Raw genomic sequence first — 13,586 nt, 5'->3', positions numbered from 1 at the left:
ACATAAACCAAAACTAAACCCGTTGCGGTCCGGTCGATTCCGACTCAGCAACCTTATAGGACAGAGCAGAACTGCGTCATAGGGTTTTGAAGGAGCGGCTCGTGTATTCGAATAGCCGAGCTCTTAAATAATATAAATAGGAAAAAGAGATAGTGTACTGTCTTAGGATGGTCTGGAGTTGGCATTGGAACAGAGAGATGAATTAAAGAAGGAGCGAGCTTTAGAAGAATCTGAGTTTATGGTCCAGGTAGAGAACAGCAAGCTACAAAGGTCGTGAGGCTCAGTGGGCTTCACGTTTTGGAAAGGAAAGAGTCCCAGGTGCTTAGAGTACAGTGAGCCTAGGTGAGAAGGTAATAGGAAATGAGATTAGTGAGGCAGACAGGGTTCTGATCAAATAGGAAGAGATGGCATTTTGTGTATGATGGTAAATCATTAAATGGTTTTGAACTAGGGAGTGGCATGGTTTTAAAAGTGACTTGTGGTAGACAGATTGTTGAGCTTCAAGACCCTAAGCAGGGTGGCCTGAAAAGCCACCATAATTTAGTCCCTGAACTACTGAAATAGTCTCTTGTCTGACATCCCTGCTTAGGCTCTTGAAGCTCAACAGTCTATCTACCACAAGTCACTTTTAAAACCATGCCACTCCCTAGTTCAAAACCATTTAATGATTTACCATCATACATAAAATGCCATCTCTTCCTATATCGACTTGATGGCAATGGGTTTTGTTTTTTTGTTTTTCAATAAGGTGGTAGCAATGAAAGTGTTGGAAATGGTTAGGATTCAGGATATATTTTGAAGTAGAGCCAACAAGATCTGCTTATGGATTGCTGCATGGTCTCCAAGAAAGAAGAAAGATGTAAAGTTGTTTGTATGTTTTTGCCTGAGCAACTGGATAGTGGTTGGCCCTTGCTAAAATGGGGAACACTGGGGTAGAAGTGGGTTTGGAGGGAGGGATGGATCATTGTTCTTTGTTAGACAAAGTCGGATTGAGATACCTGTTGCACATCCAAATAGAGATGTTGAGTCAGCAGTTAGATTCCAAGTTTGGAACTCAGTGGAGAATTTAGATCAGTGGATATAAATATGAGAGTCACTAAAAATAAACACCTGTTGCCACTAAGTTGGTTGCAACTCATAGCAACCATATAGAACAGAGTAGAACTTTCCCATAGGGTTTCCAAGGAGCGGCTGGTGGATTTGAACTGCCGACCTTTTGGTTAGCAGCCATAGGTCTTAACTACTGCACCAACAGGGCTCCAAGTGGTATTTAAAACCATGAGACTAGAAGAAATCACCTATAGAGTGATAACTATTTATCCCAGAAAATCTGCAGGGCATTGAAGACTCTCTCCCCTTGCCAAGCCAGGAACCTTAAAACCCAGATAAAAGTCCCTTAATTTACCCACCTTAAAGTCATTATTCATTCCAAATGCCCATTTCAGGGGTAAGACTTACAAAGCTACTAATCGTTGAGTTTGTAACTCTAAAAGAACACTATGATATCACATAGTGATCTCTAAACTGCCTGTGCTACCATCAGTTGGTAAAATAGGTCCAAAACGAGATACCTTCAAGGAACTTATAATTCTTATATGAGTACAGAAAAAGAAAGCACCCCAAAATTTCTTGAGGCCAGCATAGAAAAGGACAGAATTAGAAAATATAAGTCAGTCTCACCTAATTTGCCATTGCCTAATTTGACAGTGCCTCATTCTTTCTAGCGCTAGCAGAATGATTGCTACTTTCTAACTGTATGAGGACAGATAACTGATACATACCAAAAAAAAAACCTGTTGCCGTCGAGTCGATTCTGACTCATTGTCGACCCTATAGGACAGAGTAGAATTGCCCCACACGGTTTCCAGGGAGTGCCTGGTGGATTCAAACTGCCGACCTTTTGGTTAGCAGACGTAGCTCTTAACCACTATGCTACCAGGGTTTCAAACCAGTACGTACTCCTTTCCAGTTTCCTTGGGATCCTATTGTCTGCACCCTCTACTCTTCTGGTACAGTTTATAGTATCAAGATTAAGTTGCAGAGAGTAGAATCCATTCCAGGTAGTATAAGCAGGGAGCTTATTGAGTCCTTGAGAATGCTGATGAAATAGACTCTAGGTTAGTTTTTCAGAATCTTTGCAGAATCAGACCACTAAGGGAGTTATGACTTCTATAATCAGGAAATGGTGGCTTCTGGACCACATTGCAACTTCCATGCCTAGGAAATCACTACCATCAGAAAGGTACTCAAGCTGCCCATTCCAGAACCACCCTGTGCCTGCTATGATCTGCACTAGGATAATACATGTCCTAGGTTCTGCGTATCAAGGTTCGCAGAACTAGTGATTAGACACTGACTTCAGCTAATGCTGCTTCAGAAAAACCAAACATGTCCGTAACTGTGCTTGTGGGCAGCAACAGCAGAAACCCAGGGATGCAAATCAAGTTTGGTGTATCTCCGGCAATACAATTCATCTGAAAACTCAGTATACTTCTGATCCTTTTTGCTTTCATTCAGTTGTAGGTAGAAAAAACCACAAAGTTCTTGCTTTGTTGTTGTTAGGTGCCATTAAGTTGGCCCTGACTCATAGTGGCCTTATGTATAACAGAATGGAACACTGTCCAGTTCTGCAGCATCTGCACAATCATTGCTATGTTTGAGCCCATTCTTACAACCACTGTGTCAGTCCATCTCATTGAGAATCTTCTTTTTCACTGAGCTTCTACTTTATCAAGCATGATGTCCTTCTTTAGTTATTGGTCCTTCCTGATGATATATCCAAAGCAGGATGAAGTCGCAGCTTCCTTGCTTCTAAGGAGCATTCTGGCTGCACTTTGTCCAACACTGCTTTGTTCGTTCTTCTGGCAATCCATTGTATATTCAGTATTCTTCACCGGCACCACAATTCCACTGCACCAATTCTTCTGTCTTCCTTTTTAATTTCAGCTTTCACATGGATATGAAATGACTGCAAATACTGTGGCTTGGGTCAGGCGCACCGTAATCATCAAAGTGACATCTTTGCTTTGTATTTGTTTTAATTTTTATTGTACTTTAAGTGAAAGTTTATAAATCAAGCCAGTCTCTCACACAAAAACCCATATACATCTTGCTACATACTCCCAATCGCTCTCCCCCTAATAGAACAGCCCACTCCCTGCCTCCACTCTCTCTTTTCGTGTCCATTTCGCCAGTTTCTAACCCCTTCTACCTTCTCATCTCCCCTCCAGGCAGGAGATGCCAACATAGTATCAAGTGTCCACCTGATCCAAGAAACTCACTCCTCACCAGCATCCCTGTCCAACCCATTGCCCAGCCCAATTCCTGTCTGAAGAGTTGGCTTTGGGAGTGGTTCCTGTCCTGGGCCAACAGAAGGTCTGGGGGCCATGACCACCAGGTCCTTTTAGTCTCAGACCATTAAGTCTGGTCTTTTTATGAGAATTTGGGGTCTGCATCCCACTGCTCTCCTGCTCCCTCCGGGGTTCTCTGTTGTGTTCCCTGTCAGGGAAGTCATCGGTTGTAGCCGGGCACCATCTACTTCTGGTCTCAGGCTGATGTAGTCTCTGGTTTATGTGGCCTTTTCTGTCTCTTGGGCTCGTAATTACCTTGTGTCCTTGGTGTTCTTCATTCTCCTTTGATCCAGGTGGGTTGAGACCAATTGATGCATCTTAGATAACCGCTCACTAGCATTTAAGACCCCAGACGCCACTCTCCAAAGTGGGATGCAGAATGTTTTCTTAATTGACTTAGGTGTTGCCTGAAACCATGGTCCCCAAACCCCTGCCCCTGCTACACTGGCCTTCAAAGCATTCAGTTTATTCAGGAAACTTCTTTGCTTTTGGTTTAGTCCAGTTGCGCTGACCTCACCTGTATTGTGTGTTGTCTTTCCCTTCACCTAAAATAATTCTTATCTACTATCTAATTAGTGAATACCCCTCTCCCACCCTACCTCCCTCCCCCCTCTCATAACCATCAAAGAATATTTTCTTCTCAGTTTAAACTATTTCGCAAGTTCTTATAATAGTGGTCTTATACAGTATTTGTCCTTTTGCAACGGACTAATTTCACTCAGCATAATGCCTTCCAGGTTCCTCCATGTTATGAAATGTTTCACAGATTCCTCACTGTTCTTTATCGATGCATAGTATTCCATTGTGTGAATATACCATAATTTATTTATCCATTCATCTGTTGATGGGCACCTTGGTTGCTTCCATCTTTTTGCTATTGTAAACAGTGCTGCAATAAACATAGGTGTGCATATATCTGTCCGTGTAAAGGCTCTTATTTCCCTAGGATATATTCCAAGGAGTGGGATTGCTGGATCATGTGGTAGTTCTATTTCTAGCTTTTTAAGAAAGTGCCAAATTGATTTCCAAAGTGGTTGTACCATTTGACATTCCTACCAGCAGTGTGTAAGTGTTCCAATCTCTCCACAGCCTCTCCAACATTTATTCTTTTGTGTTTTTTGGATTAATGCCAGCCTTGTTGGAGTGAGATCAAATCTCATTGTAGTTTTGATCTGCATTTCTCTAATGGCTAATGATGGTGAGCATTTCCTCATATATCTGTTAGCTACCTGAATGTCTTCTTTAGTGAAGTGTCTGTTCATATCTTTTGCCCATTTTTTAATTGGGTTATTTGTCTTTTTGTAGTTGAGTTTTTGCAGTATCACGTAGACTTCAGAGATCAGGCACTGATCAGACATGTCATAGCTAAAAATTTTTCCCAGTCTGTCGGTAATCTTTTTACTCTTTTGGTAAAGCCTTTGGATGAGCATAGGTGTTTGATTTTTAGGAGCTCCCAGTTATCTAGTTTTTCTTGTGCATTGTTAGTAATGTTTTGTATACTGTTTATGCCATGTATTAGGGCACCTAGCATTGTCCTTATTTTTTCTTCCATGATCTTTATCGTTTTAGATTTTATATTTAGGTCTTTGATCCATTTTGAGTTAGTTTTTGTGCATGGAGTGAGGTATGGGTCTTGTTTCATTTTTTTGCAGATGGATATCCAGTTATGCCGGCACCATTTGTTTAAAAGACTGTATTTTCCCCATTTAACTGTTTTGGGGCCTTTGTCAAATATCAGCTGCTTATATGTGGATGGATTTATGTCTGGAGTCTCAATTCTGTTCCATTGGCCTATGTATCTGTTGTTGTACCAGTACCAGCCTGTTTTGACTACTGTGGTGATATGATAGTTTCTAAAATCAGGTAGAGTGAGGCCTCCAACTTTTTTCTTCTTTTTCAGTAACGCTTTAATTATCCGGGGCCTCTTGCCTTTCCATATGACGTTGATGATTTGTTTCTCCACCTCATTAAAAAATGTCGTTGGAATTTGGATCGGAATTGCCTGAAATCTGTAGATCGCTTTTGGTAGAATAGACATTTTTATAGTGTTAAGTCTTTCTATCCATGAGCAAGGTATGCATTTCCACTTATGTAGGTCTCTTTTGGTTTCTTGCAGAAGTGTTTTCTAGTTTTCTTTGTATAAGTCTTTTACATCTCTGGTAAGATTTATTCCTAAGTATTTTATCTTCTTGGGGGCTACTGTAGATGGTATTGATTTGGTGATTTTCTCTTCGATGTTCTTTTTGTTGGTGTAGAGGAATCCAACTGATTTTTGTACGTTTATCTTGTATCTCAATACTCTGCTGAACTCTTCTATTAGTTTCAGTAGTTTTCTGGAGGATTCCTTAGGGTTTTCTGTGTATAAGATCATGTCATCTGCAGATAGAGATAATTTGACTTCTTCCTTGCCAATCTGGGCGCCCTTTATTTCTTTATCTTGCCTAATTGCTCTGGCTAGGACCTCCAGCACGATGTTGAATAAGAGCAGCGATAAAGGGCATCCTTGTCTGGTTCCCAATCTCAAGGGGGATGCTTTCAGGCTCTCTCCACTTAGGATGATGTTGGCTGCTGGCTTTGTATAAATGCCCTTTATTATGTTGAGGAATTTTACTTCTATTCCTATTTTGCTGAGAGTTTTTATCATGAATGGGCATTGAACTTTGTCAAATGTCTTTTTTGTATCAATTGATAAAATCATGTGATTCTTATCTTTTGTTTTATTTATATGATGGATTCCATTAATTGCTTTTCTAATGTTGAGCCATCCCTGCATACCTGGCATGAATCCCACGTGGTCATGGTGAATTATTTTTTTGATATGTTGTTGAATTCTGTTGGCTAGAATTTTGTTGAGGATTTTTGCATCTGTGTTCATGAGGCATATAGGTCTGTAATTTTCTTTTTTTGTGGTGTCTTTACCTGGTTTTGGTATCAGGTTTATGTTGGCTTCATGGAATGAGTTTGGGAGTATTTCATCCTTCTCCATGCTCTGAAATACCTTTAGTAGTAGTGGTGTTAACTCTTCTCTGAAAGTTTGGTAGAACTCTACAGTGAAGCTGTCCCGGCCAGGGCTTTTTTTTCTATTGGGAGTTTTTTTGTAATTACTTTTTCAATCTCTTCCTTTGTTATGGGTCTAGTTAGTTGTTCTACCTCTGTTTGTGTTAGTTTAGGTAGGTAGTGTGTTTCTAGGAATTCACCCATTTCTTCTAGGTTTTCAAATTTGTTAGAGTACAATTTTTCATAGTAATCTGATATGATTCTTTTAATTTCATTTAAGTCTGTTGTAATATCGCCCATCTCATTTCTTATTTGGGTTATTTCCTTCCTCTTCTGTTTTTTCCTTTGTCAGTTTGGCCAATAGTTCCTCAATTTTGGTCTTATTAATTCTTTCAATTGTTTTTCTGTTTTATTTAGTTGTGCTCTAATTTTTATGATTTGTTTTCTTCTGGTGCCTGAGGGTTTCTTTTGTTGCTCCCTCTTTGCTTTTTAAGATTTTAAAGAGATCTTTTTGCTGCATATTTGCCCAAAGCGACATGTCGTTTGGTTTCTTCACTGCTGCTTCCATGGGCATTGATTGTTGATCCAAGAATAATGAAATCCTTGACAGCTTCAATTTCTTTACCATCTATAATGATGTTGTTTATGGGTCTGTATTAGTTATCTAGTGCTGCTGTAACAGAAATACCACAAATGGATAATTTTAACAAACAAATATATTCTCTCACAGTTTAGAAGGCTAGAAGTCCAAATTCAGGGTGCCAGCTCCAGGAGAAGACTCTGTCTCTCTGTTGGCTTTGGGAGAAGGCCCTTTTTTTCAATCTTCCCCTGGTCTAGGAAATTCTCAGCACAGAGACCCTAGGTGCAAAAGATGTGCCCCACTCCCAGTGATTCTTTCTTAGTGGGATGAGGCCCATATCCTTCTGCTCGCTTCTTGTAAGATAAAAGAAGATGCAGGCCACACCCCAGGAAGACGCTCTTGCATCAGTCAGGGGTTTGCATCCCACCCTAATCCTCTTTGATATAACCTCATCTTGCATTGTGGTGTAATGGGTTGATTTTTGTGGCCTTTCTCATCACGGTTTTGTAACTCCCACCCAAGTGATTGGGTGCGACTGTGTGATAGGGTCACAATGAGTTGGAATTACCTCAATGGCAATGGATTTTTTAACCGTGTAATAGGGAATTGTGGTTCACCAAAGGGATTGATCGGTTTTGCCATCCCTCAGGGCCTGAAATGAGCCACTCCAGAAGTGAGAAAGAGAAGAATCCCACCACCACCAAGGAAGAAGAGCTAGCATATTCTTTGGGCCTGGGGTCCCTGCATGGAGAAGCTCCTGGAAGCAGGAGATTGAGAGAGAGAATGAGTTGTAACCCTGAAGATGGTGAGGAGTGGTGGCAGGAGAGACCTAGCAGGAATGACCCCGCAGGAGAGACCCGGCAGCAGAGACCCAGCAGCAGGAGAATGCGCCATGGGCCTTCCAGCCCATGGAGAAAGCTGAGAGCCTTTGAGCGGAGGTCTAGGGCCATGGAGAGGCATGCCTGCAAGTACAGCCGGGAAGAGGATGTACTGATGAAAGAACTGTATCCTTGCGCGTTCTTGAGCGTGAATTATAACCTGTTACTTCCCTAATAAACCCCATAATCATAAGTATGGTCTGTGAGTTCTGTGTGGCTATTGCAATGAATTATCGAACCCAGCAGAGAATGCTATGGGAGGGACGGTTGGTGTCAGAGTTGGTAACGATGGCGCAGAAAGAAGGCATGTCTTACCTTCACCTCATGGGAATCAGCCTTGGGCTGTTGATCTTAGTTCTCCTTCCCTCTTGTGAAGTTAGAGGAGGTCAGACACTGCCCCCGAGTCATTTTTACATGCATCGTGAACCACAGGCAGAGACTGGGATTTTCAACACATGAAAATTACATCAAATCACAAAATGAAGGAAACCACACAATACTAGGAATCATGGCCTAGCCAAGTTCACACACATTTTTGGGGGACACATTTCAATCCATAACAGGGTCCATTTGTAAGGATTTTCATTTTCTTCACATTTAGGTATAATTGATACTGAAGGCTGTAGTCTTTGACCTTCATGAGTAAGTGCTTCAAGTCATCTTCGTTTTCAGCAAGCAAGATTGTTTCATCTGCATGTTGCAGGTCGTTAATGAGTTTTCCTCCAATTCTGATGCTGCGTTCTTCTTCATACAGTCCAGCTTCTTGTATTATTTGCTCTGCATTGTTGTTGTTGTTGTTGTTAGGTGCTGTCCAGTCAGTTCCGATTCATAGCGACCCTATGCACAACAGAACGAAACACTGCCTGGTCCTGCACCATCCTCATAGTCATTGTTATGCTTGAGCTTATTGTTGCAGCCACTGTGTCAATCCACCTCGTTGAGAGTCTTCCACTTTTCTGCTGACCCTTTACTCTGCCAAGCATGATGTCCTTCTCCAGGGACTGATCCCTCCTGACAACATGTCCAAAGTATGTAAGACGCACTCTTGCCATCCTTGCCTCTAAGGAGCATTCTGGCTGCGCTTCTTCCAAGACAGATTTGTTCGTTCTTTTGGCAGTCCATGGTATATTCAATATTTTTCACCAATACCACAATTCAAAGGCATCAATTCTCCTTCGGTCTTCCTTATTCATTCTCCAGCTTTCACATGCATATGATGTGATTGAAAATACCATGGCTTGGGTCAGGTGCACCTTAGTCTTCAGGGTGACATCTTTGCTCTTCAACACTTCAAGGAGGTCGTTTGCAGCAGATTTGCCCAATGCAATGCGTCTTTTGATTTCTTGACTGCTGCTTCCATGGCTGTTGATTGTGGATTCAAGTAAAATGAAATCCTCGACAACTTCCATCTTTTCTCCATTTATCACGATGTTGCTCAATGGTCCAGTTGTGAGGATTTTTGTTTTCTTTATGTTGAGGTGCAGTCCATACTGAAGGCTGTGGTCTTTGACCTTCATTAGTAAGTGCTTCCAGTCCTCTTCACTTTCAGCAAGGAAGGTTGTGTCATCTGCATAACACAGGTTGTTAATGAGTCTTCCTCCATCCTGATGCCCCGTTCTTCATATAGTCCAGCTTCCCATATTATTTGCTCAGCATACAGATTGAATAGGTATGGTGGAAGAATACAACCCTGGCGCACACCTTTCCTGACATTAAACCAATCACTATACCCTTGTTCTGTCCGAACAACTGCCTCGATCTATTTAAAGGTTCCTCATGAGCCAATTAAGTATTCTGAAATTCCCATTCTTCGCAATGTTATCCATAGTTTGTTATGATCTGCATAGTCGAATGCCTTTGCATAGTCAATAAAACACAGGTAAGCATCCTTCTGGTATTCTGTGCTTTCAGCCAGGATCCATCTGACGTCAGCAATGATGTCCCCGGTTCCACGTCCTCTTCTGAAACCAGCCTGAATTTCTGGCAGTTCTCTGCTGATATACTGCTGCAGCCGTTTTTGAATGATCTTCAGCAAAATTTTGCTTGTGTGTGATGTTAATGATATTGTTCTATAATTTCCACATTTGATTGGATCACCTTTCTTGGGAATAGGCATAAATATGGATGTCTTCAAGTCAGTTGGCCAGGAAGCTGTCTTCCATATTTCTTGGTGTAGATGAGTGAGCACCTCCAGCGATGTATCTGTTTGTTGAAACATGTCAGTTGATATTTTATCAATTCCTGGAGCCTTGTTTTTCGCCAATGCCTTCAGACCAGCTTGGACTTCTTTTTTCAGTACCATTGGTTCCTGATCATATGCCACCTCTTGAAATGGTTGAACATTGAGTAATTCTTTTTGGTATAATGACTCTGTGTATTCCTTCCATCTTCTTTTGATGCTTCCTGCGTCATTTAATATTTTCCCCATGGAATCCTTTACTATTGCAACTCGAGCCTTGAAATTTTTTTTCAGTTCTTTCAGGTTGAGAAATGCCGAGTGTATTCTTCCCTTTTGGTTTCCATTTCCAGCTCTTTGCACATGTCATTATAATACTTTACTTTGTCTTCTGTAGACGCCCTTTGAAATCTGTTCAGTTCTTTTACTTCATCAATTCTTCCTTTTGCTTTAGCTGCTCGATGCTCAAGAGCAAGTTTCAGAGTCTCCTCTGACATTCATCTTGGTCTTTTCTTTCTTTCCTGTCTTTTCAGTGACCTCTTGCTTTCTTCATGTATGATGTCCTTGATGTCATCTCACAACTCTTGCCTACATATAGGTTTTAAGCATGAAGGCTCTAGTATTTCCTGGCATCTGTATATGCACTACCCAGCTACCTCACTTTTAATGGCAGCTAACTTGGGGGCACCTGAAATAATGGGATTTGATAAGTTGACAGCATTCTTAATCCCATATTTGTCAGTGAGCTTACAGCTTCATATGGCTGATTACCAGGCATACATCCTTCTAAGGGTTCTGTTCACAAGCACTTTCTCTATGTGCTTCAACTTGAGGATATAGATGTAGTCTTTTTTCCCCCCATCCCTTTAAGACTTCAAATTATGGGGATCTTAGTCCTCTTAGAATACAGATAAGAGAGAATTCCTCACTTACTAAAGCTGTATTCCTTTCCATCTCTACCTATATAGACTGGGTGGCTCTTGCCTGAGTTGATCTCTCATAGAACTTTGCTAAAAGTGGCTAGAAGAAGCCAGCAAATACTAAGTTTGTAAATTTTTCTAATCATTTCCCTTTATCCCACAACTTTGGTTGACATATGGTATGTCTTCTAAAGCAGGAAACAGTTTTACTAAATGTCTGTTGAAGAACAAAATTCTTATTTGGGGGTAAAACAAAAAAATGAGTTTTATTGAGGAATAGAGCAACTGCAACTGGGGAGCATGAAGCAAAAAGGCTAAATGCTTTGAAGTACAGGAGTTGAGAACTATTTATGCATGAAAATTTAAGGAAACAGTAACCACAAGTCACATAACAATTAATCTACAGATATCCTGGAACCAGCCTGTACAAGTATTTTGTGCAAATGATTCTGTCTATCTTTCAAGGACAAGGACAGTTTTCACGAAAACATTTTTTTCTGAGAACAGCCACAGTTTTGTCCCCCTGCTTTCCCTCACTCCCTCAGAGACAGAGCAGATTAACTCATTACTGCAAGCTTGGCAGGTACACCTCTCATTTTAGGGGTCTGCCAACATATTCTCCCCTTTTGATCAAGCCTGCACCATGGGTTACCAATCACATCCACCCACAATAAGAGTTACCTTTCTTCTGCAGGGACTTCTACATGCCCTTATGCAAGGGACTTTGGCCAATAGGGATTATCAACTTCACCTTGCCAAGCTAACAGGTCTCATCTTCAGGGTGAGTTGGCTTATCAGGGTTATTGTAGCAGACAAAGTCACATTTGAAGAATGGTTTCAGGTCGAATCTAAACAATAAAGTTCAGTATGAAGTCTCCCAGAAAGAAAGAAGGAAAGAGGCAAAACGTTGACCTATATTACTATATAGTTGACCTATATTACTGAATATAGTTTATTCAACATACATAATTCTTTGCTTAATTAGAGGGGTTCTATCCTGATTACAACTATTAGAAAAGCTTTTAATAAGGCATTTGATTAGTCTTATAATAATTATCATAACAATAATCTAGTTCACAATATTGAGCATAACCAAGAACCGGTACTGTTGGGCAATCAGCTAAAAGCATCCAGAAAAGTAGAATTAGGCATAGAGGGTATTGAATAGAACCAAGTAGCCTTTTGGTGGATCTTCTTAATATCTCGTTCTATTTCTCCTGAGGTATTTACCTGGGTACAGCATGAGGGATTAGCAATGGTGCAGACTGTTCCTTTTTCAGCTAAAATAAAATCAAGAACTATTCTATTATGTAATTCAACCTTAGAAAGGGAGTCCAGAGATTTTTGTTGGATTGCCATTTCCATCAGCAATTTGGGCCATAGTGGAAGACAAATTGCAAATGGACTTTTCAAACTGAGAGACACCATTCCAGGGTAGAAAAAAAAAAAAAAAAAAGAAAGGCTCAGAGAAATATCCATCCTAACCTGTGTTTTTCAGATATAAGATTTTGATATTTCAGTCTGCCTATTTAAAAGGGTCTGCATCTCTTTTATGGTAAATAAGAATTTTCAAATAATCAGCCTGGTGTTTACTTCCACCATAGGTATGGAACTCTAGAGGAACCCCTAAAAGGCCTAAGATACATTGGCCTGTCATGTTCCAGCCATTCAAACAAGGTGGTGCCTAAGTGTAAGGTTGGGTAACTGGGTATGGTTCTTTCACCTTGTAGTAATTTGATTCTCCACATAAAAATACATACCCATAAGGAGCACAAATCACTTTCCTTCCAGTGTGATCATGAGGAAATGAGATGGATTGATTGACTTGTTCAAGCTAAGTTCCTGTTAAAGAATTATTACAGGTGGATAATCATCCCACGTTTAGTGTGTTCTAGAGCTTAGTGAAAAGAGGGACAATAGTTCACCCAAATCATTTTAGTTAAGCAGTTTTTTATCTTTTAGGACAAAAATAGTAAGGTTGTAAAGGTCCCAGGCCTTCTAAGCTGGACTTGGGGGTTATTCAAGATATTGTTCATGCGTAAGACCTTTCTCTCCTTGGAGCAATTCTGCATAGCCTTGTCATAAACCTGGATTAAAGTAAAACAGGGTACCTGAGGCTGGGGTAACAACCCAGGAGGATGCCATAGTCTAATACGCATGGCTCATTTAAAAATAATGTTAAAATTAATGGTAGCAGCGGGTAAAATACTATAATTCAACATAGGCAAAGCCAATGGATCTGAATTCTCATGCACAGTTTGTGGGGAAGTATGACAGATCCAACATTCAGTTAAATTATCAATGCTAGCTACTGATTGGACTAATCTAACAAAAGCTTTTCTCTCTAAGCATTAGAAAAATTTATCAAAGTTAGAAAATTAAAAGCTAAAGAGATCTTCAAGATTAATAAAGCTGCCAAGAAATAATACCACAAATATATAATGAAACTAAAAGCTTAAGAATACCTACAATTTATGAACAAAGTCTACATATTTCAGCAATTTTGCATACAATCTTGTTCTGTGATCTTGAAATTAGCTGTCCATCTCAGATGTCATCTGCTTCTGGCCACTGGACTGCTTAAATGTGATTTATAAGTCTCTAGAAGGCTGACTAGACCAGAAAGTTAAAGTTACCTTAGCTCACTTAAATTGAGACAGATGAATCCGGCGACTGACTCCTTTT

This window comes from Loxodonta africana, chromosome 3 (assembly GCF_030014295.1).
Source record: "Loxodonta africana isolate mLoxAfr1 chromosome 3, mLoxAfr1.hap2, whole genome shotgun sequence".
NCBI lineage: Eukaryota > Metazoa > Chordata > Mammalia > Proboscidea > Elephantidae > Loxodonta > Loxodonta africana.
Note: the sequence above shows the minus strand (reverse complement) of the source record.